The sequence below is a fragment of the Lemur catta genome, chromosome 8 (genome assembly GCF_020740605.2).
Source record: "Lemur catta isolate mLemCat1 chromosome 8, mLemCat1.pri, whole genome shotgun sequence".
In the NCBI taxonomy this organism is placed as follows: Eukaryota; Metazoa; Chordata; class Mammalia; order Primates; family Lemuridae; genus Lemur; species Lemur catta.
The window spans coordinates 31,626,418-31,651,013 of record NC_059135.1 but is presented as its reverse complement, the minus strand read 5'-3'; the positions used below and the strand labels follow the sequence as shown (position 1 = coordinate 31,651,013).

Sequence of the window (24,596 nt, the reverse complement as noted above, 5' to 3'; positions counted from 1 at the left end):
TACGGCTGTGCTTTGTGAACAGCGGTACGTTATGTTAGCAGATTTGAACTTTACCCGAAAGATGTTTGTATTTTATTTCAAATTATGAATTCCTGAACATCGGGTGATATATGACTCTGCTGTACACTCGGGGGCCCATTAGAGTCTGGAGCTTGAGAAGCATAAAGGACTCTGGTCTGATATTTGTAAAGAGCTTTGACATCCAAGAAGCCACTGAGAAACAGTTACTGGTATTGAGAAAAAGGGAAGCTAAGAAGTCACCCTTCAAAAAAAAAAAAAAAAAAGCAAAGCTGAATTGGAGAGCTGCCTGCATTTCACTCTACTGCCTGTGGAAGAGGGGTGTTATCTGAAGTGCTTCCATCATGAATAATGATTGAGAAACTGCCTTTACTCTCCCGACTACTGTACTCCCAGGCAGCAACCTATGTGTAACTTGGTTACCACCTGAGGTCAGAGCCAGTGTGGGGGCCAGCAGCGGAGGGCAGGGGCCGAACACCCCGGGGAGGCCCGGTTTCCAAGGTCAGCCCCAGCCCCAGCACTTTTTCCGAGCCTGATTTTTCAGGTCGCTTCCGAATGGGCTCTCTTTGTTTACATTCTGAGCTTGGCTCATCCCCAGAAAGCATTACTACAATCTAAAAGGAGAAGCATCTTGCATTTGTAAACAGTGCCAGGGGAGCAAAGTTCATTTTCCCGGGTAGGGGAGGATGATTCTCTTGCAACACGTGCTGGTGGTGACAAAATCTTTCAGTGACCGGGGGACTTTCAGTGTAGCGGAGGTTTGGGGAAAGGCGAGAAGGTTGGTGTGGGGCAAGCAAGCAAAGTGCGGAAGCTGTACGGGGATTCTTCTAGAAAGTGGGGTGGGAAAGGAGCTAGGGAGGGCGCGTGGAGGGAAGGGATCTGTGTCAGAACGTGCGTGTGAGCGGATACAAAACCCGAGAGAGGCGTGAGCAGCGCTGTGTGTGCGAGCGGGAGCGAGGGGCGCCGGCTCGGGGTGTGTGCGCCTGGTGAGTGACACTGAGGGGCGGGCTGGCCGGCGGGCCGGCGGGCGGGGGCAGCCTGCGAGGGGCGGGAGTGTCCCTGCGTGGAGCGGCCGAGCCGGAGTTGTGTCAGTGAAGGAATCCAGTCCGGGGGCCGAGCCGGCTGCGCCCTCCGCCGCGAGCGCCGGCAGCGCGGGGCGAGCTCGGGACGGCGCGCGGCCCAGGCAGCGGCTCCCGCTCGGCCAGCCCTCCGCGCCGCAGGGGCCGCCACTGCCGCCGAGCTTCCCCTGGCGACCGCGCCTCCGGCCGGGGACAGAGCGGCCGGCGATCGGCACCGAGGTAAGCCTGGGATCCCCGCCGCCGCCGCCACCGCCGGGACTCCCTCCGCGCCCGCTGGCCGGGCCCGGGACGCCGGGCGCGGGAGGACGCGGCGGGCCTAAGCGGCCGGGACGGAGACTCGGGCCGGCGGCGCGCTCCGCAGCCCGGCCGCCCAGCCCCCGCTGCCTCCCGGGGCGCTGGGTGTGGCCCGCGCTCGGCGCCAACGCGGACTGGCGGCGCGGGCCGGACGCGGAGGTCGCCGTCCTGCCTTTCTCTGGCCGGCGCGGGCGAGCGGGAGGAGGCGGTGGCTCGGACGCGCATTTGCGCGCCCTGGGCGAGCGTGTGGCCGCCGCGCTCCGACGTGGACCCGCCCGCCCCGGATCTGAATCGCCCGCGGCCGCGGTCCCTCTCCTGCCGTGCTCCCGCGCGGGCGCCCCATCCAGTCTCAAACCCGAGGGAGCCCCACCGCCGCCCGCCGCCCTCCGGCTCCGAGCCGCGAAGCTGCCCGTCCGCGTCAGCCGGGACCATCCCGCCCTCAGCTCACGGCCGGGTGCGGGGGCCGCGCGCCCCGGAAACTCGCGCCCCTCGGCGCCCCGTCCCCGGGTCCCCGAGCGTTCGCGTACACGCTGCGATGGCAGGCGCGGGTGACAGGAATAGACGCCGAGCGCCCCGGCCGCGGGACGAAGTGGCTGTGCCGCCGCATCTGGGCGGGTGGACCGCGGAGCCCGCAGGCGGCGGACGGGAGCCGAAGCCTGGGCGGTTTCCGAGGCGCGGAGAGGGTTATTCCCGTTCTCTGGACACGCTTGACTTTGGCATGTCGGGGAAGACAGCCCTGCTCGCTCGCACTCCGCTCCGTGGTTCACGCTTCTGCAGGCGCGGGGGGTGAAGGGCCGACACTTCACCTGGACGGGGATGCGACCGAAACCTCCCATCTTCGCGAGTGGAGGGTTTCCAGTTATCCGGGTGGGGTGGGGTGGGGAGCTCGGTGTGTGTGCGTGAACTTCATGAGCTTTTCGGTTTTCAGCAATCCTGGTTTTAGCGGATGTCAAGGTTTTGGAGACCTGACGCTTTCATTAAAGATTGTTTCTGTACAGCATTTTCCTTTGAGTTTATTACATGGTTTGCAGCTTAAGAACTAGTGAAAACCACTGAACTTAAAACACAGCCTCTTTCCTCACATAAAATGTTATGTGTAATGTTTTCATCTGCTTATTTAAAAAATTTAAAACATCAAAGTATTTGCCAACCCCCCTTACAAACCTATAGACTTTAAGGAAAAATGACTCTGAAATTTTAGAGCCTGTACAAAGTGGTTTTATGGCAGTATTTGAAAGAATAAGGTGTTGTGACATTTATTACATCGTTTTAGTTTGTCTTAAGGAAACGATTCATTGCCACTCTGATTGAGTTTGTTTTCCAGAGATTAAGCAGATGTGTAATATGGCAGGGAAAAGAAAGGACAGGAAGTCAAAATCGCTTCATTCTGAAAAAAAGACTATTCAAGTAACAAAACCCATTATTTTGAAAGACACTGAAAATAAAGTACAAAGTTGCCTTCTGGATAAAGTATTTTATAGACCTTATGAAATTGTGTTACTTAACCAGAAAGCAATGTGTTGTTAGATGGGAGCAGTTTTATCTAGTAACTGTGTTTAAAAATATCTGTGTATGATAATATTTGTTGGATTTTAAATGGGGAAAAATCAACTTTGGGAATGATCTTCTATTTGGACAAGGCAAATACTGCAGTCTCTAATTGGAGTTTTGGAATAAACTCAAGCTGTGTTAAAACCTATTTTATGAAGGAGCAGAACAGAAAACATGTCAAATTCTGTATGGGTGGCTTTAAATACACATACACACACACACACACACTGGCACAAACTAGAGACTAGCCTCAGAAGATAATTTGCATAAAAATACAATCACTTGAATGCAGAGAATATTTAAGAGGTTGGTAAAAACTGAACATCTGGGAAAGAAGTGTATTAATTGGCAATTTGCTTTTTTTAATCTTTGAAAATATTAAATGATTTCCTAAGAATCAACTTACTTTAATGTGCTCATTTGGACAGGCAAAATGATCAAGACTCCCTTTGTATTCATTTTGTTTTAGGGAGCCTCCCTCGTGAAAACCTTCAATTGATAGTTTCTCTGCTTGCACTGATTTTCCAAGAGGCCATTGTGAAGAGAGGTTGTCTAAGAGCTTGTGAAGCTGCTCTGCCACGCCAGTAATGATCAGGGAAAGAAAATACTTAGGCTGCACCATTGCAGTCTTTGAAGCACTGCCAATCTGCAGCATCTTATAGATTGCCTTTGCCATGTAAATGATAACACTTTCCATCAGAAGTTAAGCTTTAGAAATATCTCACTTTTGGTCCTCATTTTTATCAGTTTCTCAATCTGTGATCAGAAAACTGTGCTAACATTCACGGTGAATGATTCATTCCTTATTGGCTGTGTGTTGGAGGTGCATAGGTGGTCTTCATTCTGTTACCTTTATACAGCTTTAATCAGTATCTTATGAGGTTAGCCGGCATAAGAACTTCTGGTTACATCTGCTAAGATGAAAGAAGTTGAGGTTGCTCATGGTAAGATGTTGGTTGTGACCACCTGTCTTATGATGTGACAAGAATGGAGTGTGTTTTGTATGCATTTGACAGGTACTGCTCAGGCACTGCTCCATAGTGCTTCTTTCCTACTCATCTTCTGTAGCACTTTTACTATTATTTGACTCTGATAATGAAATCATATATTCATCATAATTTCTGTACACAGAACAGTAGCTTTTACAAGCATGACACAGGACATGGAGGTAGATATATAGACAGATGTACATGATTGGGTTTATTTATTGATCTCTGAATGGTTGTACATTTTCAGCTAATCAATTCATTCCATCACTGTTCCAACTTAGAGTGTACTCACACAATCAAAACATGATTTTTATGATACAGTTAAAAACCCAGTAAACATAATTATAGAAGAAAAACAAACCTTTCTTTTTCTTCCCTTTTTTGAAGTAGTCTGGTATGAAGGTGTTATTTCCTTGACACATCAAAATGGCTAATTTGGAATTGTGATGCTTGTTATGTAAATAGGCCATATGTTGAATTTCTACAGAAGTTTATTCTTTCAGTGTTGTGGTAATGGATAGGATCCCCTAAGTACCACAGCTGAGAAAAATAGTCTGTGAAGATGTATTTCTCTCTCCTATTTATATCGTTTTTGTTATTTTTGTTTAATAGCTAATATTTTTATTTTCTAATAAAAATTCTTAAATGTGATGTTATTTATCCTTAAACATCATACGGATCTTTACCTCTAGTACTGATCAAACTCCATTTCCATTTATCCACTTGCTTAATTAATAGACTGTTCATGGTGAACGTCCTGCTGTCAGGCTAAAGGCTACATGCCTGATAACAAACCTTTCATATTCTTTGCTAAACTTGTTCCTTTTATGATGAAAAGACTTTCCTTTTCTTGCTACTTTTAGCATTCTCTTCATCACTCAGACTGGAGATATAGGAACCATCCCTGACCCTTCTCTCTCTTACTCCTGCTGTGAAATTGGGCAACAAGTCCTGTTAACTCTTCCTTTGTAAGTTTCTCTGAGCCAGTCCCTGCCTTTCCTTTTCATTCTTCACTCTCCCTCTTAGATCCCAGGCCCTTGGCCATCACTGTTTCCTAGGATGATTATAGTCTGCATGTTGGTCTCTCTGTAATAGAGTTTCCCCCTTCTGCACACTTCTACCACATCAGCCTTCCTAAAGCTCTTCTCCTTAGAACTCTTCTGCAAGGATTGTCTCTCAGAAATGCTGTGTTGAACTCCAGTTTCTCTGATTCTAAAGCTAGTACTCTTTGCAATCGTACACATGCTTTCCGTGGCCTCCCCCATTGCCCAGTCTCTCAACCTGGTTTTAATGTAACTCAAGGTCTTGCCCCAGATTAACTCACCAAGTTTATTTTCTGCTTCTTCCCAACATGAACCTTCTGTTTCTACTAGTTGGATCTCACTGCTCTTCTAAAATGACATGCTCGTTTTCACTTGTACCCTTTTGTTCATGCTCTGCCTTTTAGAATGCCTTTTCCTTTTTTCTCTGACCTAACCACATTCTTGAAGTTCAAGTCTGCCTGCCCTGATCGTGTTACTCTCATTGGTTTCTTCTGCCCTTTTTGTCTGCGTGGTTCCTTTAGCCCATCAGACTCTCTTACACTGTTGTGTGCTTCATTCTTGCTTTCTCAACTAGGTTGCGAGTTCCTTGAGGGCACTGGTGTACCTTATATTCTATCTTTGAACCCTCAACAGGCCCTTGATCATAGCAAGCACTTGATAAATATACCTGTAAAATGAATAAACTATAAGGGTGAATTTTTTTTAAATGATGGGCTTCAGTATAGACCCTGTACCGCTCACCATTGGATCCCCAGGGCCTAGCTCACAGTCTGACACCTAGTCATGACCTCAATAAATATTTGTTAGCATAGAAATTAATGTTGACATTGGATAGAAGGGACAAGCATTTGAAGGAGGCATCTGTCAAGGAGTTTTTTCCCGTTTTTCTTCAGTGGTTCTAATCAGCTTCTCCATTCATCAGCTGTGAGAATTCTGAGGACTCGGCATTTCCCAGAGTTGAGATAATGATGGAGCCTGGCAGTTGTGAGTTGGAATTAAGAAGCCTGTAGTTATTTTAAGGTGGAGTGATGGGTCCCAGTAGTGAGCAAAAATAAAAGCATTCAGGCTTTATGCCAGTATTTCATACATAAAACAGTTAGGCTAAAGTTATCAGTTATATAAAAGTTCAGCTAATCGGCCCTAAAATTTCAGACCGTATTGCAGAACTGCTCAACCTTTTCATTTAAAAGCATCCTTGTAAATTAAAAAAAAAAAATTAATGTGGGGGATCCACCTGAGGGTGAAAGGTGATGTAGGGAGGAGTCTGCCACATTGTAATAAGGACAAAATATAATTGCTTCGTAAGACTTGCTTTGTGCAAGGCTAGGAAGGAGTTTATAGTCTAACAAGAGAAATAACAAATGAATCCCAGAAACAAAGGTCTAAGAGAGCTCACAAGAGAAAATTTCCTTCTGTTGGGGACTGAAGAGTACTAGAGTGATAGTTGTTTCAGCTGCTTACTGGAAGGATTTGGGTAAGATTTCAGTAGCTATTATTGGGATTATAAGGATGGGGGAAGGGTGACAGGGGTGAATTCCAGAGTTTTTTGATTCTAGCGTCAATACTCTTACACTGCCACTGCTTCTAAACTGAAACCCAACTAGGACTGCCCTGGGCATTGGTGGTCTACAGTGTTCAATAATGGAACCTAAAGGATATACAGATACCTGCAATAATTATGTGTGGTGCCAAGTGCTGAACTAACTATGACATAAAGCGTGAAATGAATCTTGGAAGTAATATAACCAGTGTGTTCCTGGGTAGCATCCAGCTCACTTAGAATGCTCACAAAGGCCTCTTGCATTATGGAAATGCCACTGGAGGTTGACACTTTCACAGTAATGTAAAAATGAGAGGTCTTTCCCAGACTGTGTTCCCAAGCAGCCAGCAGTCTGTGAGATACTCGGCCCAGTGCACCTAGCAGAGCTGAGTGAGGCAGTAAACATACCGTTAATATAGAACCGTCCTTCTGGTTCTGTGGAACTACCCTGATGGACCGTAAAACTAGGACCAATGGGTACAAGTTTCAGGAAGATAGATTTGGGGTCAGTATAAGGAAGGTTGCCCTATAATGGATCATGTTATTGCAGGAGGTTAAATATATGTAAGCATAGCCTACACCAGGCTATATCTTATTTAATTACGTGCATTTTCTCCTTTCATCCTCAAAACAGTGCTATGAAATATATACTCCTATTACGCCCATTATACTGAAGAGCAAAACTGAAACTGAGAAAGGTAGAGTAGCTCGTAATTTGTAGAGCAGATATCAAGCCCAGACAGTTTGAGAGCAGAAACTGCTCATGCACTATGATGAAGAAAAGATACAAACATTGGATGGCCATTTGGATTTTAAGGTCCCTTCCTAACACTGAGTCAATTCTTTAATTCTCCTTAGGGGTCAAGATGCCAATTGTTGCAAAGCACTAATTCATTGTTAGTGGCACCCAATTCCTAGAGATTCAGAACAAAGTGAATCCAATCACCACCATCATCATCATCGTCATAGTTATCACTTATTGACCATCCCATTTAAACCTCACAGGGATAGGGTAGGGATTATGTACCCTTGTAAGAAGAGGACACCAAAGCTCAGGGAAGTTAAACAACTTGATCCAATCTGCAGAATTAGTAAGTGACAGGTGAACCTGTGTGGGTGTCTGACACTGAAGCCCCTGCTTTTTTTTAACACTACCCTGTAAAGTAAGGCATAGTGACATTGAAAATATTTACCTATCAGTTCTGCGCACAGACACCAACCAGTCAGAAAGGCCACCTATGAACAGCCACTGTTGGCTCTACGGGAGGTGGGTATTGCCCGAGGTGAGGTTTAGAAGTCCGAAGATGCGTGGGAGACTTGGGAAGGTACCAAGACCACAGATTGGGAGCTCTAGTGACTGCTTCCTGTGTTCAGCTGATTTTATACATGATACGTAGTACTATTAAAGAAAGAAAAAGCCTCCATGTGTAATTATATTGCATTTATGTTTCTAATTAAGGAAAAACAGTTTTGCAGTGGTGATGTTCTATCGTCCCTATAAATGGCAGCTCTTCTTCCCACTCCTTTCTCCCTTTCCCTTCTTCCAGTCTGAGCCTAATCCTTCTAGATGCCATGAACTCTTGCTTCCTCAGGGACCTGGCTCCATTATCTCTTCTTCAGGGTCTCAACCATCTTTTTCTTTTCGCACATAAGTATGCATAAGTCTTTCTCATCCTTTATAAAAACAGAACAAGATAGACAAATTCCTGTGGTCCCTTCTCCCGGTCTGGTTATGATCCGTCTCATTCCTGGACTTAGCAGGCAGCTTCTTAAACACGGGCCCTCATGCATGTCGTGCACCTCTTCCTCCCTTCATCTCCAGCCCCCTGCGGTCCTGGCCTCTCCTCATGGCTGCCTCTGTTCTTCAAGCCACTAGAACTATTGTCCAGAATTCTCCTTTCATTCTTGACCTTTGCGTGACATTTGGCATTATTGACTGTGCTCTGCTCCTTGAAATGTTGCCCACCTGTTTTCTGAGTCAACCCTCTCCCTCAGTCTTTTTTCCTGTCACCCAACTGCTCTGTTCTGGACTTCTCTTTAGGGTCCTCTCCTTCTAAACGTCAGCATTCCCTAGAATTCAGCCTTTAGCTCTCTATTCCCTCTTCACATTTGCCCTGGAGCAGCTCCTCTACGGTTTTCTGCTGCCACCTAAATGCCATTGGTTCCACTGGAAATTTGCATCTCCAACCCTTAACTCTTACCTGACACCTACCCCAGGCACCTTAAACTCAATAAGCTCAAAACATCACTTCCCCATATCCATTTCAGCATATTCTGTGTTCTCTATCTCAATGAATGAAACCTGCTTCACCAACTTAAAAATCTAGAAGTTGTTCTAATTTCTCCCTTTTGCTCAACCCCTACATTTTATTGGCCACCAAGCCCTGTGGAGACTGTATTCTCAAACTCTCTTGAATGTGCTCTTTCCTCTCTCTACTATTCCCATCATTGCTGCGATGGTTCCGGCCCTCATCCCTTCTCTGGGGGGGTTGTTGCAGTAGCCTCACAACTGGTCTTGCTGCCTTGTACCTGGCCTGCCTCCAACCCAGTCCCCACATGGCTGCCTTTCTAGAAGGCAGATATGATCATGATTCTTCACTGCTTAAGGTCCTTCTGCAGAGTTTCTGAATCTCTAGGTTAAAATCTAAGCTCTTTAGCATGGCACGAAAGCTTCCTTGTAATCTGGGCCTTCCTTTCAGGTGTGTGTCAAAGTGTCCTCTAACGATCCTGGTCCCCACTGTCTACCCCTGCCTGTAGCATCCCCACTAAAGGAAGTGAGTTGTTATAGGAAAGAAATGATGGAAGGATGGGAACAGAGAACAGATTATGGGACTGTGCAGTCCAGTACTGTAGCATTAGCTGCATATAGCTGATGAGCTAGTCCAAGTTGAGATGTGCTGTAAGTGTAAAATACACCATGGGTTTGAAGACTTTATGTGAAAAAAATGTAAAATACCTCATGTGACAAATTTTAATACTGATTACATGTTAAAACAATAATGTTTTAGATACTGTGGTTTAAATAAAATATATTATTAAAGTTAATTTCATATATTTCTTTTTACCTTTTTTAAAAACATGGTTATTAGAAAATTTAAAATGACTTGTGTGGCTCACGTTGTAGTTTGATTAGACAGTGTTGTTATAGAACATCTCATTCCAAGGAGATGCGTCCTGTGTGAGCCAAGCCTATGAGCTTTTCGAATGATTAAGTCAACCCTATTGGTATTGAGAAGTATTAGTTGCTCAGTTTCTTAAATCCAGAGGTATAAAGTGTTCTGGATAAGATTCAGGATGGGAGAGACAGATTCTGAGGTGCTACAGCCAGGAGTCATGCATACCATGTGCACAAGGTGGAAAGCACTGTGAAAGCACATTGGTCCATCGGGCATACCCAGTCTCCATCAGGAATGGGAAGCAGGAATTCTTGTGGCGTGGCAGAGGGAGCATTTAAGATAGACAGAAAGTGCAAAAGAAGGGAAAGTGGAGTCACATTCCCTGGATACCTCCTACTTGTGAGGTGCCAGGTGAAACACTGAGACCCAGGTCTCTGAGGTCCCCTTTCCTGCCACTGCGCCTTCCTAGTGAGCTAAGTCCCCACCCTCCTGCCATTCAGCTCTAGGACCTGAGCAAGTTAATGAATCCATGAGTCTCGAGTCTCAATAACATGCACATCATACAATCATCATGCATCAAACAAAATAATGTGTGAAAAAACTAAGTGCTTTACAGAAGTTAGCTATGCCTTAAGACACTGCGGGCAGCTATCTGTGGATCAGTTGGCCAAAAAGGGCATATGGGCTGCCAGAAAGACATGTAAGATAGTGTATTGTGCCCTAGGAAATATGCAGAGCTTGATGTGTTCACAGTGGAGAAGCCAACCTCTGATAGGAAGCCAGAGCTTATTGAGTTGGAGCAGCAGGGAGAAACTCTCCTGGAGGAAGTGATGGGAAGACAGCATGACTGTCAAGAGAAAAGTCCAGTGGGATTCGATTCCAGTGAAGTCTGATAGGCAGTGTGACTCAGTGTCTTCTCCCTTGGTGATCTGCATGCTGTATTCTGTTGAACTCTTTGGTTCTGAGAAGAACTTCCCTTCTGGGTTTCAACCTGGACAGCTGTTTGTATTTGCTTTACATAGTAAGCATTTGTATAAGATTTTGTTAAGGGGAGAGGTTCTTATGCTGAAAATAAAAGTTGGAAAGTCATACATTTACAGAAAGTGGCCTGAAAGGAGTGGTGACATCCCGGTGTGGTTACTTCTCCCGTGTTTGCATGACTCAGGACCAGTTTTGACCCTCTGCAGAGGGAATACAGCTCCCTTTCACCTGAACCTTAGTGACTCACCCTCGGAGTGACCAGGCAGTTTACCCAGGTGGCCCTAACACAGCTTCCTGGGTAACCAAGTTTTCATTTGTGCACCAGGCTCCTATATTCCCAAGTCCTGACTTTGAGTTTGTGTGTAGGAATCCCAGATCATTGTGGGTAAGGGTCCTGCCATGTCTTTCTAAGCCTTCTTGGGACAATATTGTTGTTCCTGAGCTATAGGCCATAGGGTTGGGTCACTGGTACTCCCTTCTAGGCATCTTCAATACTGACACCTACCAGCCATGGTCAGGAAACTAAATAGATATTTGTGGAATTGAATGACTGGCCTGGATACTGGCTGTTCCCTGGTTCCAGACCCCTGACACCAAACGTTGTTTATTAATTGGCTGCCTCATTGGTCTCTGGGTTCCATTTGTACCATATGTGCAACGTGGAAGGAGAAAGGGGAAGGCAACTCTAGGGCTGATTTTCTTAAATTATGATACGTCTGTATCTTTGTCTCCACTGGGAGGGTTGGTCTTATGTGTGGATTGGAAAGGTGGCTACCTTTGTGGTGTGATTTCAGAATCCATACTATTGCAAAGGGCACTTCAAATATCAACACTTTCTCTTTCTTGCTTTCTAATATGTGCAAGTGTACATCATAAAAACTCTATTCTCCTAAGACCAGGATGGTTTAGAAGAAAAAGAAGACAAGCTTTGGCACTTGAAAGACCTGATTTTGACTCATGCAATTGCTGTCTATATGAATTTGAGCAAGTTATTTAATCTTCCTGAACCTCAGTTTTCTCATGTATGAAGTGAAATTAATAATACCAGTTTTGTTATGATTTTGTTATGACTAAATAAGATAAAATATAAAGTTCCCAGCACCAGGACTTAAAATGCAAATACTGTGGAAGGGGTAATTTAAATTTATCAGACCTATACTCTTTAGGTTGAATATTTTTATAGACCCTTCCCTGAGACTGATAAGGAAGAAGATATGAAATCTGGGTCAAGGGGCCCAGATTTTACCCAACCAAGAGTGAAAAAATACCAGAATGAAGTTGCTTTCACATTTTGCTTAAGTCCAGTCCTGCCTATTGGTTTGCATTTGTGAAAATATTCATTTGAGATTATGGATACAGCATGAAGCCATGGAAAACAGACATGTTTACATCCTCTGCCAGGATAGCATAACAATTAACAAAGCAGGTTTTTGAATCTCTGAATAGTCAGGTGCACTGCCATCAAAATAAACTTTTATTTCTATTCTTTGCTGGTAAATTACAGATAAAGAAAGCCACTAAAATACCCTGCAAAGGAAGATTCATATACAAATTAGACACCAGGGACAGATTTTTCACACTTATTTTGTTGGAGCCATTCTTTCCTTAACTGTGGGTGTTTGGGAAGTTCTTTTGTTGTAGCTTTTGTTGCTTACAAGAAGAGAGGAAAAAGCTTTAGCATTCTACAAAATGAATGATTTTGATTGGAGGCAATGTTGTTCTCAGTGTGGGCTGACTTTCATGTATTATAATGATAGCTAATACATAACCGAGAAAACCCATTTTTTGAAGTGCCATAAAGAGCAGTGAAACAGTCTGATCTGACATACTGCCACTTTTGATCGACAAGTGTTTATTGTAGGAATGTGGGCAGTCCTATAATTTTTAAAGGGGAAAATGGAAGATATCATGCTGGCTACTGTGACTGCATATGTCCTGATCTGGCAGGTCTTTGTCTTTTCTCATTTATTTCCCCTGTGAAATCTGAATGGTGGGTTCAGTGCACGCACAGGGCTTCCAGCCTCGGCTCTCAGTTGGTCACCCCACTGTAATACCACAGCCTTGATCGTCATATCAAAATCATGAACACTAAGGAGAAAATGCAAATCTGCTGCCTCAAAAATTAAAAATAAAGGCATTTAGAAATGTTACTTAGTGCTGGCTTGTGACACTGAATATACAAACTCATTTATTGTTCTGGTCGTCCCTAAGCAAGAACTGTCTCAGCTGCAGTGGATGAGATCAACTAAGGTTTCCATGGCAACAGTAATTTATAATTTCCAAACTTTTGTAGAATTTCACCTTCTGGACTCTTCTGGGTTGCATTTAAATGTTCAGTTTTTTTCTTATTTATTAAGGTGAGGCATACTTCGGTATTGCTTGCAATAAATATGGTGGGAGTATCTTCTTGAGTTACTGAGAAGAAATTAAAAGTGTCTGCAATGCTTCTAGATCTTTTTTTTTTTTTCTTTTTTGAGACAGAGTCTCACTCTGTCACCCTGGATAGAGTGCTGTGGCGTCAGCATAACTCACAGCAACCTCAGACTCCTGGGCTCAAGCGATCCTCCTGCCTCAGCCTCCCAACTAGCTGGGACCACAGGTGCACGCCACCATGCCCAGCTAATTTTTCTATTTTTTGTAGAGATGGGGGTCTCGCCCTTGCTCAGGCTGGTCTCGTCCTGAGCTCAAGCAGTCCTCCTGCCTTGGCCTCCCAGAATGCCTGGATTACAGGTATGAGCCACTGTGCCCAGCCAACATTCCTAGATTGTAAGTCCCTTTAGATTTGGACTTTGTCTGACTTGTGGTTGGACCAATACTGATTATTAAGCACAAGTGAACAAAACTATTTTTAGAACCTCTTCCTCCCCTTTGGTCTTCCATCCACCCTTTGGAATGCCACAGAAATAAATGTGCACCTTCTGTGTGGTAGCTCTTCAAATACAGTGATTGTATCTCCTGGAAGTTGTCTCCTTTCAGGGTTATGTGGTCCTGGTTCTCTTAATTGATCTTTCTCATCCTGTTAACACTTTTCTGGGTGCCCATCACTTTGCCTATGCCGTCCTAGTGATGAGGCATCTTGAACACAACATCTGCTCCTGAATGCTCGGACAGTAGAAAACATAGGGCTACTATTATCTCCCTCCGTCAGGGCACTCTAGTTTTATTAATCTAGTCAAATATTTCGTTGGCCTTCTTTGTAAATCAGGAGCGGCACATCATTAGTTCATATACAAAGTCAAATAAAACTTCCAACTCTTTTTTTTTTTTTTGAGACAGAGTCTCGCTTTGTTGCCCGGGCTAGAGTGAGTGCCGTGGCGTCAGCCTAGCTCACAGCAACCTCAAACTCCTGGGCTTAAGCGATCCTCCTACCTCAGCCTCCCGAGTAGCTGGGACTACAGGCATGCACCACCATGCCTGGCTAATTTTTTCTGTATATATATTTTAGTTGGCCAGATAATTTCTTTCTATTTTTTTTAGTAGAGACGGGGTCTCACTCTTGCTCAAGCTGGTCTCGAACTCCTGACTTCGAGTGATCCACCCGCCTTGGCCTCCCAGAGTGCTAGGATTACAGGCATGAGCCACCGCGCCCGGCCTTTTTTTCTTAACAATTGCTACAAAGCCGTGTTTCCCCTTTCTAGCTACTTGAGCAGTTTCATGTGTGCCTCTTTAAAGGATTTTACATTGATCCTTGTTAAATTTTCTCTTTTTGTCAAATTATTTTTCCTCTTTATCAAGACAGTTTTGAATTCTAATTTTCTAATTCAATTTATTAGTGATAACTTTTCACTTATTTATCAATTGCATATTTGAATATGGTACTTTCTCTGTCGTTGATAAAAATGTTAATTAAGACAGGCCAAAGATAGAGCCTTGACTTTCCACAAGAGACTTCTTGACATCAATACATGAATTTTGTTAGTTTTTTTTTTTTAAATTGGTTTGATAATCTTTCACCTATAGTCTGGGAAAGACTTAATCAAATGCCTTAGTAATGCAGTCATTGTTGGCCCACTTATTGTCACTCATAGAACCCCTATTATGAAGAACAAGATTCCTTTGGAGTAACTTTTAGATTGCAGTAATTTTTCTATTGAAAAATTTACTGAAAATCCTATCTAAATAAACTTATTGTTAATTTCTCTTAAAAGAAAAAAGTAATTTTGTAAAATAAAATCTCACCTATCATTTGAATTCACATGCACTTGTCTGGTTGAAGGGAATAGCTATTTAGTACCTCATTCAGTTCTCTTTATGGAATCATCGCTCTTAAAACGAATTGGTAGGGTGACAGGAAATTACTCCTTAGGTGTCACTCCAACACATCATTATATTCACGCCTCCTGGGTAGACACTCATCAGGCTGAGGCATGTCCAAACAGTGTGCTGGCGCCTACATAAATGGCTCCATGACAGTATCACTAACATGACCATGACAGAGAATACACTGATGGCATTATGTCACTAATGGATGTGTTTTCTCTGAGCAGAAAATTCTGTATTATTTGAAAAGAGGTTTTTATTTTTCCCCCTCACACAAATTCTTTGACTTTTTATATTAATGTCAAATATCTGTCAAATAACACATACGATGCTTTCTGTACTATATTTTGTTGTATTCATGTACAAAATAGCTTTTTAAAACATGTCTTTTGCCTTGGACTAGAGAGAAAAAAATAATAACTTAAAAGAATAGTAGCCCTGAGAAACCCAACTCTATAATAAGTCAAGGGATAAATTATTGCTTCATAAAAATACTCGTATTTATGCAGTAATTTATATTTTTCAAAGTGTACACACATTTTCCTTTTTGAAAAAAATTTTATTATTGTAGTAACAATGCATATTCATTGAATTTGGAAAATACAGAAATGGATAAAAAATAAAAGCTAAAATTTCACTACCCAGAGATTGTCACCATTAGCATTTGATATGTTTTCCTTCCAGGTGTACATTTTTGTGTGATTGTAAGTGTATGTGCATGCATATATTTGTATGTTTTAAACTAGCCTCAAGAGAGACATGGGAAATTTGTACTGAAGAATCAGTGTGACCTAGTAGTTAAAAGTGCTTTGGAAGCAGACACTTTGGGATTCAAGTCCTGGCTATACTACTTATGTAGTGATTGTAAATGGCTTAAACTCTCAAAACCTCAATTTCTACTTCTATAAAATAGGGATAATAGTAGCATGCACCTAATAAGTTTATTGCAAGAAGTAATGAGATAATGCATATAAAGTATGTAGCGTGGTTCTTGGCCCATAGCATATGCTCAGTAAGTGTGAACTACGATTATTATTTATACAAGTTTTCTTTTCAACTATTTTCACTCAAATTCTAGGGTAAATTTTTCCTGGTTATAAAATATTATTTGAAAAATATTTGGAATGATTACATAAATTTCAATATATGAATATACCTTAATGTTGACATTTATTTATAATTAAATCATTTCCAATTCTTTGCTGTCATAAAGAGCACTCCAGCTAATATCCTTTACATTATTTTTTGTGCATGGAGAGCAGATTCAAAATGAATTACTAACAGCATTTTATGGAGAGGCAGAAAAAAAACCTAACAATTCTTTAGTGTCTATTAATGTGCCAGGCTATATGCTAGGTTCTTTACAGCAAAATTCTCATTTAACTCTCACAGCCCCTTTGAGGTAAGTCTGTTCCCCGCCCCCCATTTTTCAGTTGAGACATCTCTGAGGGGAGGAAAGTAGTTCACTCAAGGTCATAGAGATAGTGGTAGAGATGGTATTCGAAGCCAGTTGTCTGATTTCAAAGCTTAAGCTTTTTCCATTCTGGCATGTAGTTCATGCCTATCTCTATGAGGCTGGCAGAATGAATAGTTACCATTGTGCTTTCTACAAAATGTCACTTGGTGCCAGGTAAAAGAACACTTGGCTGGAATACTTGGCTTAGTATAGTACCTCTTGCGTGTATATGTTCTTATATATTTTGGAACCAAGCCTCATTAAAATAAGGTGTTAACTAAAGCATTGATATGATTATTTGATGAAAAGAAGCCTCAGGGAAGAAAATACTTATTTAGTCAAAACTATAAAACTCTTTATTTAAGTTGTATGGGCTAGGCCAGAATTACTTATCTCCCTAGGAAACAGAGTATTTTGTATACATCAGCTTAGGAGTTAAGCAATAACACCCTAAGTAAACTGATGTTGTCAAAGGAATTGTACATTTCATTATTTGTATATTAGGAGACGCATGGAAACAAATCGTTAGCCTCAGCTGTAAGATGGTACATCAGCAAAGAGGTGTAATAATTAGTATAGGTATAAGTGTAAAGGAAATATAAAATATACAAGGATAAACCCCCAAAGAATTATTTGGTGCAGTGACAGGTTGTCTTTAAAAAGTCAGCCATTTGGAACATTTCTCTTGGCAGCTCTGAAGTCTGACTTACAGGGTGTAGTGTGGCAGCCAATTTTGTAGGAAAAATGCATAATTAATGTGAAGATCAAGGTACAGGTATTGCCAGTCAGTACCTAACACGCAGTTTCTTAGAACAAAGGAACAATTGAAGTTGTCTTTTAATAGGGTAATCCTGGTTTGTCATTTTATAGGTTTCGATTCTTAGTAAAAATGGGGAAAAAAAGTAGTAATATTTCACATCCAAAAGGTACTTTGTTGCAGAGTTTATAACTAGCTATTGTCTAGTAAAGAAAGCTGTCTTTGGTTTTTGAATTCTTGAATTTTTGTAGTCCTTGAGCTTGCACATTTTTGTCTTAGGATTGTTTCACTTTTCCTTTAGTCATTTTAGATGTTGCAAGGGAGAAACAGTGTCAGTCATGGCCCAATGGCTAAAAAGGTTTTGGATCTTGACAGAACATGCTGACCAACTTGGCCAGTTGATAACTGTTTCCCTCATGGTGGGAGGGGCCCAACAAGTTAAATTTGAGCTCTCTACACAACTAGTGAGTAGTTGGAAATGTGAACAGAGACTTAGACATAGGATCTACACATAGGATTCAAGACGTGGCTTCATTGCTTACCCCAGGCAAAGAGCTTTACTGTCTCTGAGCCTTAGCTCCTTCAGCTCTCAAATGGAGACATGACTGCTACATAGACAAAGGTCATCTGGAGGATCAAATGTATTGAGCAAGCCATTTGGCTAACTCAAAAATTGTTTCATGATTCGTTTCTAAGTTATTAATTAATGACCACAGGTCATCTCACTCTAGGAGGAGCCAATTTATCATTTAAAATATTTTCAAATGAAGAATGTGAATATTTGTAAAATATACCACTCCTTGAGCTAATCTCACCAAACCCTTCTAACTCTTTGCTTATCCTTTATCCAATAATAACAGACAGGCCCTTTCTCTGCCCTGGAACCCCCTGGTGCCTAGCTTAGAGTCTCTCAAAGCCTAGATGCTCACTCCCAGGGCATAGTCCTTTGAACACAATAAAGGGCTTTATAGAAATAGGCATTTAGATCTATTATGTCGTTCCAAGATAGAAGCAAAACTGGTATATTTGATGCATATTTTAGCTTTTGATTAAAAAAGGCTCAAAGAAAAAGGCTATAAGGTAGAAAAAATGTAATAAGATTGCATTATAGAAAATTATAGGAAACTCTTTGATTATTAAGGCAATCATACTGTTGGAGGGGAGAAGGAAAGGGAATGAGAAGTTAGGAGCTTCGAGGGGGGTAATGTCCATGCAGGCTTTTAGGAAGTCTCTCCTGGGTCTTCCCCCAGCCTGGTTATGTAGTTAAGGGCTCAGAAACTGCTTCCCATCTGGCTGCAAGAGTAAATCCCAACCCTGGGGCTGCACGTATTCCCTTTCCCTGGGCTGCCATGGGCTAACCTTCCTGGCTGTTATTGCTTTCCAGATAGTCATATGGGTGGCCCTTTCAGTCCTTTGGGAGGATGGGCTTTGCTCACTGGTCACCCTTGCTTGGGCTGTACTCTAGGACCTTGAAGGTGTTTCGGGCAACTAATGATTGAAATGTCTCTGTGGAGTTCTTCAAGGGTGGGAATGTGTGAGCTAAGTGCTGGACATTTTAGACAAGCCTCTGTGACTGCTTAGCAGTAGAGAGCCAACCAACTGGTCCCAGGATTCCCTGAGCATGCTAGGTGCTAAGGGCTAACTAACCTTGCTTGCTAAACTCATTTTGAGTCAATTTCTAAATTTTATATTCTGAATTTTCCTCCTTTGCTTTGGTACCAAAGCATTCATTTAGCTCATTTCCTGCGTGTCTACTCTGCACTAGGCACTGTGAGAGAACAAAGAGGAATCAGACATTGAAAAGGAAAGAACGTGCATACCTTAGGTAAAAAGCAAGATGTGCTTCCAGAGTTGAGAGAAGGGAGAGCTTAAGTATGCAATGATTTTTTTCCTGCTCTTATTTTCTATAATAAATTGTACTACATAAAAATCTATACTAATATTCATTTATGTAGCAAATCCCATTATAATGAAAATTCCTATTATCTGTGACGTGGGCAAGCATCAGTTGAACACAGTTCCAATACAGCAGAAGACTTTGGACCATCCCTTGGAGTGAGCTGAAATGGGATTTGACCTATATATCAAGCTTTTCATGGTTTTGATATTTTTCATTTCCACATGTCAACTAATACCTGACTTGATATTAAAGCCAGTTAAATCAATATTTCTTGCTGTAGTCAAGGTACAGCAACATATATCCAAGGGCAACATATCCCCAACAGCCATATTTTGTTGAGTACATATATTTTTATCATAAACCTAACTGATTGAACTACCTTCAGATGAATAGGATGAAAATATCAACATAGCTACCATAAAAAAGAGAAAAGCCAGAGAATCTGTAATCTTGTCCCTTACCCCTCATTTAAGCAATTCCATAATTTATTTTGCTTGCTTTAGTCATAAGGAATGGCAACATGGAAGAGATCTTGATTGTCGTGGCTGTGGTTTCTTTCTCTATCCCTAAATAGGTCTGCTTTAATCCTTGTCTCAGTTCCCATCCCAGCCAGAGGATTTCTGAGCAGGTCCCAGTGACTGAAGTAACAGGTATAGGTAAACCCAAGAATCTAATAATCTAATAATTGTAATAGAAAGGAGAATGGGACAGAAGCCCATTTCTACTTACACTTTTTCGGCACTTTTAACTGTTAGAACACTCCTGGAAGTTACCTGGTACAAACTTATAGTATTTATGCAAACAAATGAACAAATTGAAGCATCAGTTTATAAACACCAACAAATTTACTGTTTGTTATCAGAACAGCCTAATTTATCATCCCTGTGTTCTTTGACTAGATGAGTGACTGCCATTTATTGGAATCCTATTTTGTGCTAAGCACTTAAAATATCTCACCCCTAATAGGCAAAATGGTGCTTCAATGCATGTGTTATTATCCCCTTTTATGGATAAAGACATGCGAGACTTGAGCTGCTGAGTGACTTATCAAAGGGCACTGATGTAGAAAGGGTACAATCTGGGATTTGAACCCATTTGTCTGGTTTTAAAGCCTTTTCACTTTTTAGTATATTAGGCTGTTTTCCATATCATGAAATTGAAGAAATTTTTTTTCAAATTATTGAAGTAACACACTCTTTATAGAAAGTAGAGAAAATTATAAAAAAGAAGAAGAAAATCACCCATGATCCTTTACCCCAGGGATAATCACTACTAAATTTTCAATTGTTTTCTTTCCAGGCTTAAGAAAACTATAATTTATATATCCAAATAAGTATTGCACCTCAAAGTTGTCATCATTGACGTTTATGCACCTACTCTGGCAATGTTGCCATTGCATAAGACATTTTTGGAATCCCTTTCAGAGGCAATTTAGGAACCAAATTTTCTATAGACTTTCATGCACAGAGTACTTTGGTAGAAACACAGCAAAGACAGTATATCCGTTATCTGAAAACCTATCACAATAATGCATGATATGTTTGACCGTTTTGTGCCTTTTAAAATCATATACCGCAAACATTTAATCATTTTGTAAATGATATCATCATTGCCGTTTCTAAGAACCATAAACATCTTGTGTTGATTTCTGTTGTACTGGGGGCTGGAATTTACCAAAATCCTGCTTCTTCCTGTGTCAAAGATTGATGGATATTTTGGGGCATGTCTAAAAGTCTTTATTAAAAATTAAATCCATGAATGTTTAATATCTCATTTGACAGCTCATGTTATTTATTACTTTGTCAACCTAACAGTGTTTGCCTTTTGTGGTGCATGAAGAAAATCAGAAAATTGTTTTTGTCAAAAGTTTGAAAAGCATGTTTTAAAATCAATTCCTTTTTAATGGAAGTGTTACATTCACTAAATTATTACTCTCCAAGGAGTTTTTGTGAAAGCAAACATATCAAAGTGTGATCTTTAAATAAATTCAGTGGCATCTTGTGTAGAAGTAAATGTTTTCCGTAGAAGTAGGCACATGCACACTCACTCACACGCATACACACACACACAGAGAAGGAAAGCTTGCTATCAATTGAAAGTATGGCATTGGTATACTGTCAAGAAATTTAAGTAGCTCTGTTACCAGCTGAGTTCTCGTCTCTTCAGTGTCTTGCATACAATGCTATTAACTTTTAGAAAACCAACCCAACTTCCAACCCAAGCATCCCATGGTTGTCTGGTTTCTGCTTTATTTTTCACATTCTTATCCTCCCCATCAGCTTAGCATGACACCCTGCCCCTTCCCAGCCTGTGGGCCCCTCGGACACAGGGACCCTGGATTTTGGATTTGTGCAGACTGGGGCAGACCGAGCGTGTGTAGTTGTCCTCAGGGCTGCATTCTTCCCTTGTGTCCCGATTGCCAAGATTTCATGTGATGAGAATTTGTCCTGCTTTACAGAGCTAATTACAAAGTGCAGGCTGTGCTGTGTGTTGAGATCCTTGGCAGTAGTCACGGTGCCTGACTTTGTGTTGAGGCAATCTTTGTTGGGTGCATTAGGGGTTATATTATACTCTCTCAGAAGTGGACTGTTGGGAGAAAAAGTTAGTCTGAAAGAAAGTCAGAGTTGTAGATTAGAATCTCAGGGCTTAGGAGCCGCTAGGTCAATCCTCTCATTTAAAGATGAAACCCAGAGAGGTCAGCTGACTTGGAGAAGGTCACCCAGAGAGCTGGTGGCAGAGCCAGGTACAGCATCCCATTCCCTGAGGCCCTGCCCAGTTCTTTCCAGCACATGCCTCGCTACTATTCTCCAGTCTTTCCATGAAGAAAGTCTTTTCATGGGGAGTCTTTCCATGGAGAGAGTCTTTCTGACTCTGTGGGATCAGTGACCAGAGCATTTGAATTCTCACAGTGCTCACAGAGCTTTGGAGACCCAGGGATTCTTAAGACACACTTGAAGTGGTGGGTGAGTGAGTGAGTGAGTGGTCGGTTGACTTAAGACCTTCGCACCCATCTCTCTGCCCAGGCGGTTACTGGCTGAATGGTGAGTTCTGTGGGGTTGTGTGTATAATTATAGGCTCTCTTGGAGAGGAGAATATCATAACAACAATAAGAACAATAGTTAACATTTACGTTTAATAGATTGGACAGGGTATCATTGTGGTGCACAGTCCAGGCTGTAGGACTGGAGTGCCACAGTTAGAATCCCAGCTCTGCCACCTACCCTGGTATGTTTTCATGAGACAGGTCATTTGACCTCTCTGTGCCTCATTTTCTGAAATCTGTAAATGTCAGTGATACCATTGCCTACCTCAGAGTATTGAAGGAGTTGGCCCACATGAAGCCCTAGAACAATGCTGGGCACTTTCTAAGCAAGCAATGTTAGCTATTGTTGTTGTTATTAAAATATCACTATTATATCCTAAGCAGTGTGCCAAATGCCTTGCATATATTATGTACCATGTAGTCAACAACTTTGTGAGGAAAGTACTTTATTATCCTCATTTTACAGTTGAGTAAACTGAAGCACGGAGAGGTTACTCCACCTACTCAAGGTCACATTGCCATTAAGTCATGGGTGAGGCCTGACTCCCTGTCTGTCTGTCTCCAGACCCTGTGCTTGGATGTGGATGAGATGGGAAATGGTGTGGCTGCCAATGTGAGACCTGCCTGATCTCCCAAATTTCCTTTTTTCCTAGAGCGCTCCAGAACCCAGGCTGCTTCTAGGAGCATCTCTGTGGATTCCCAGGTGAGTAGAGATGGTTCTTCCTTCTCTGTGGCCTGCTCCTGCCCGCGTGGCCAGCTGTCCCTGCACCTGCAGCTGACCCTGGGGGGCCTGTCACAGCCTTTCCTTTCGGTTCAGCCAACTCTCAGGGTGTCAGCACCAGAGTTCTCTTTCATAGTGTGTAGACTGAGGTAACTCCTCACAGGGCAGTGGGGTCTAGTGGGCCTGAGGACTCCTCCCCACCCACAGCCCCTACATCGACATTTCTGTGGATATCTTTAGAGTAGTTTCATGCAGGTAAAATACTTAGAAGTACCAAAAAAAAAAAAAGATATTCTTGTGATTTAGAAGAGAATCCTGGTTAAGAGTGGTAGGTTGTAAAGCCAGACTGCCTGGCTTTCCTGCCTCGCAGTGATAGCCATTTTTGAGATTGTTGTTTTTCCTGTTGAAGAATGTGCTTCCCTGACTCTAGAACTGTGGTCCCCAACCCTGGGCGGTGGACCAGGACCAGTCTGTGGTCTGTTAGGAAGTGGGTGGGCCACACAGCAGGAGGTGAGCAGTGGGTTGGGGAGGGAAGCTTCATCCTGCTTCTGCTGCCCAATAATTATGCGGCCGTCACATGTCGCTGACTCCTCTGAGTCTCGGTTTCCTTCTCTCTAAGATGGGCATAATTATACCCATCTTGCACAGTTGGTAAGATGTTTCAAGCTCATGTATGTAAAGTTAACCTACACAACATTGATATTCTGTAAAATGGTAACTGTTACTGTTATCAGTTATTGGTATTTGAATGGATACGTTGAAAGCATCTGTGGGACAGAAAGCACGTTGTTGTTTCAGGTTCATACTTTCCCTGAAATATTTTTATTTTTCCCTCCAGCAGTCTTGTTTAAATTAATTTACTTAACAAGCTGTATATTCCTTGTGAAAAGATCATCCTTGGTCCAGACTCTGTCAAATGATCATAAATTACAAATTGAGGTACTCCAAATTTATGAGGTCTTACGGCCTCCTAGATATTTCTATTAATGTTAATCCAAACTTGATTCTTCCTCCATAAATCCAAACCTTCAGTGGTCAAGTGACTGCTGTAACTTTTTAAAGAGCCATTAACATTGGTGGGAGTTGGTTGTTTTCCATGAATGGAACACCCTATTTTACTTCCTTATATCTGAGTCACCGCAGAAAACACCTTCCCTATGGTTGTTTCACAGAGAATTATTATGAAAACAACTGGTTGATTTTCTCTCTGTTTCTCTGTCTCTCTCTGTTTCCAAACAAATTAGCATGCTCACATGTGGGTGTGCACACACACGCACATGCACACACACACCCGGCTTAGGTTTTCTTTTGGTTAGGCAACTGAAGAGTTACTGTGTAAATTCTGGCAGCCTCCTACCCATCAGACAAGCAAGGGCACAATCAATTCCTGTTTTCTTGAAACGTACACCAAATAATCAGAAACCCTGATTATTCTGCTGGAAGGCAACAGCTTGATGAAAAGATGTACCAATTGAAAACAATTCTGATCATAGTTTTGTCAGGGAATGAGCTGCCTCCAGCTGTCTGTCACTAATCATATTAGAGATGGAAAGCAGGAATGTTTTGGCCTGCAAAAGATTAATCGCATGTTGGGCCGAACAGTGACATTAGACATCCCTTCTATAACTGGTCTTGCCAGTTGGTAGTAGTCTGAAACATATGCCACATGAGCACACTTAAGGAATTTTCTAATTACAGCTCAAAGGCTTTACTTTTATCTTTTTATGCTTGTACTGCAGACATCACTGATTGAAATGATTTCTCCCTCAGCGTAATCCTATTGCCAGCAGTTACAAAAGACTGGGAAGATGGTAAATGAAACCCACAATAACTGAAGAGGTGTCCGAA

The 24,596-nt window shown here is 42.2% G+C and overlaps 1 protein-coding gene across 5 annotated transcripts in view; it reads left to right on the top strand.

Annotated features, from left to right (window-relative positions):
- The first annotated feature begins 765 nt into the window (after positions 1 to 765).
- Positions 766 to 24,596, top strand: part of SPATS2L (spermatogenesis associated serine rich 2 like) — a 151,047-nt gene continuing 127,216 nt past the window's right edge. Inside the window, exons 1-2 of one of the 5 annotated variants that reach the window (XM_045559802.1) lie at positions 766 to 796; positions 22,681 to 22,730. The gene's annotated coding sequence lies outside the window, so the exon portion shown is untranslated. The other 4 variants (XM_045559795.1, XM_045559798.1, XM_045559799.1 and 1 more) reach the window with 4 other exon arrangements.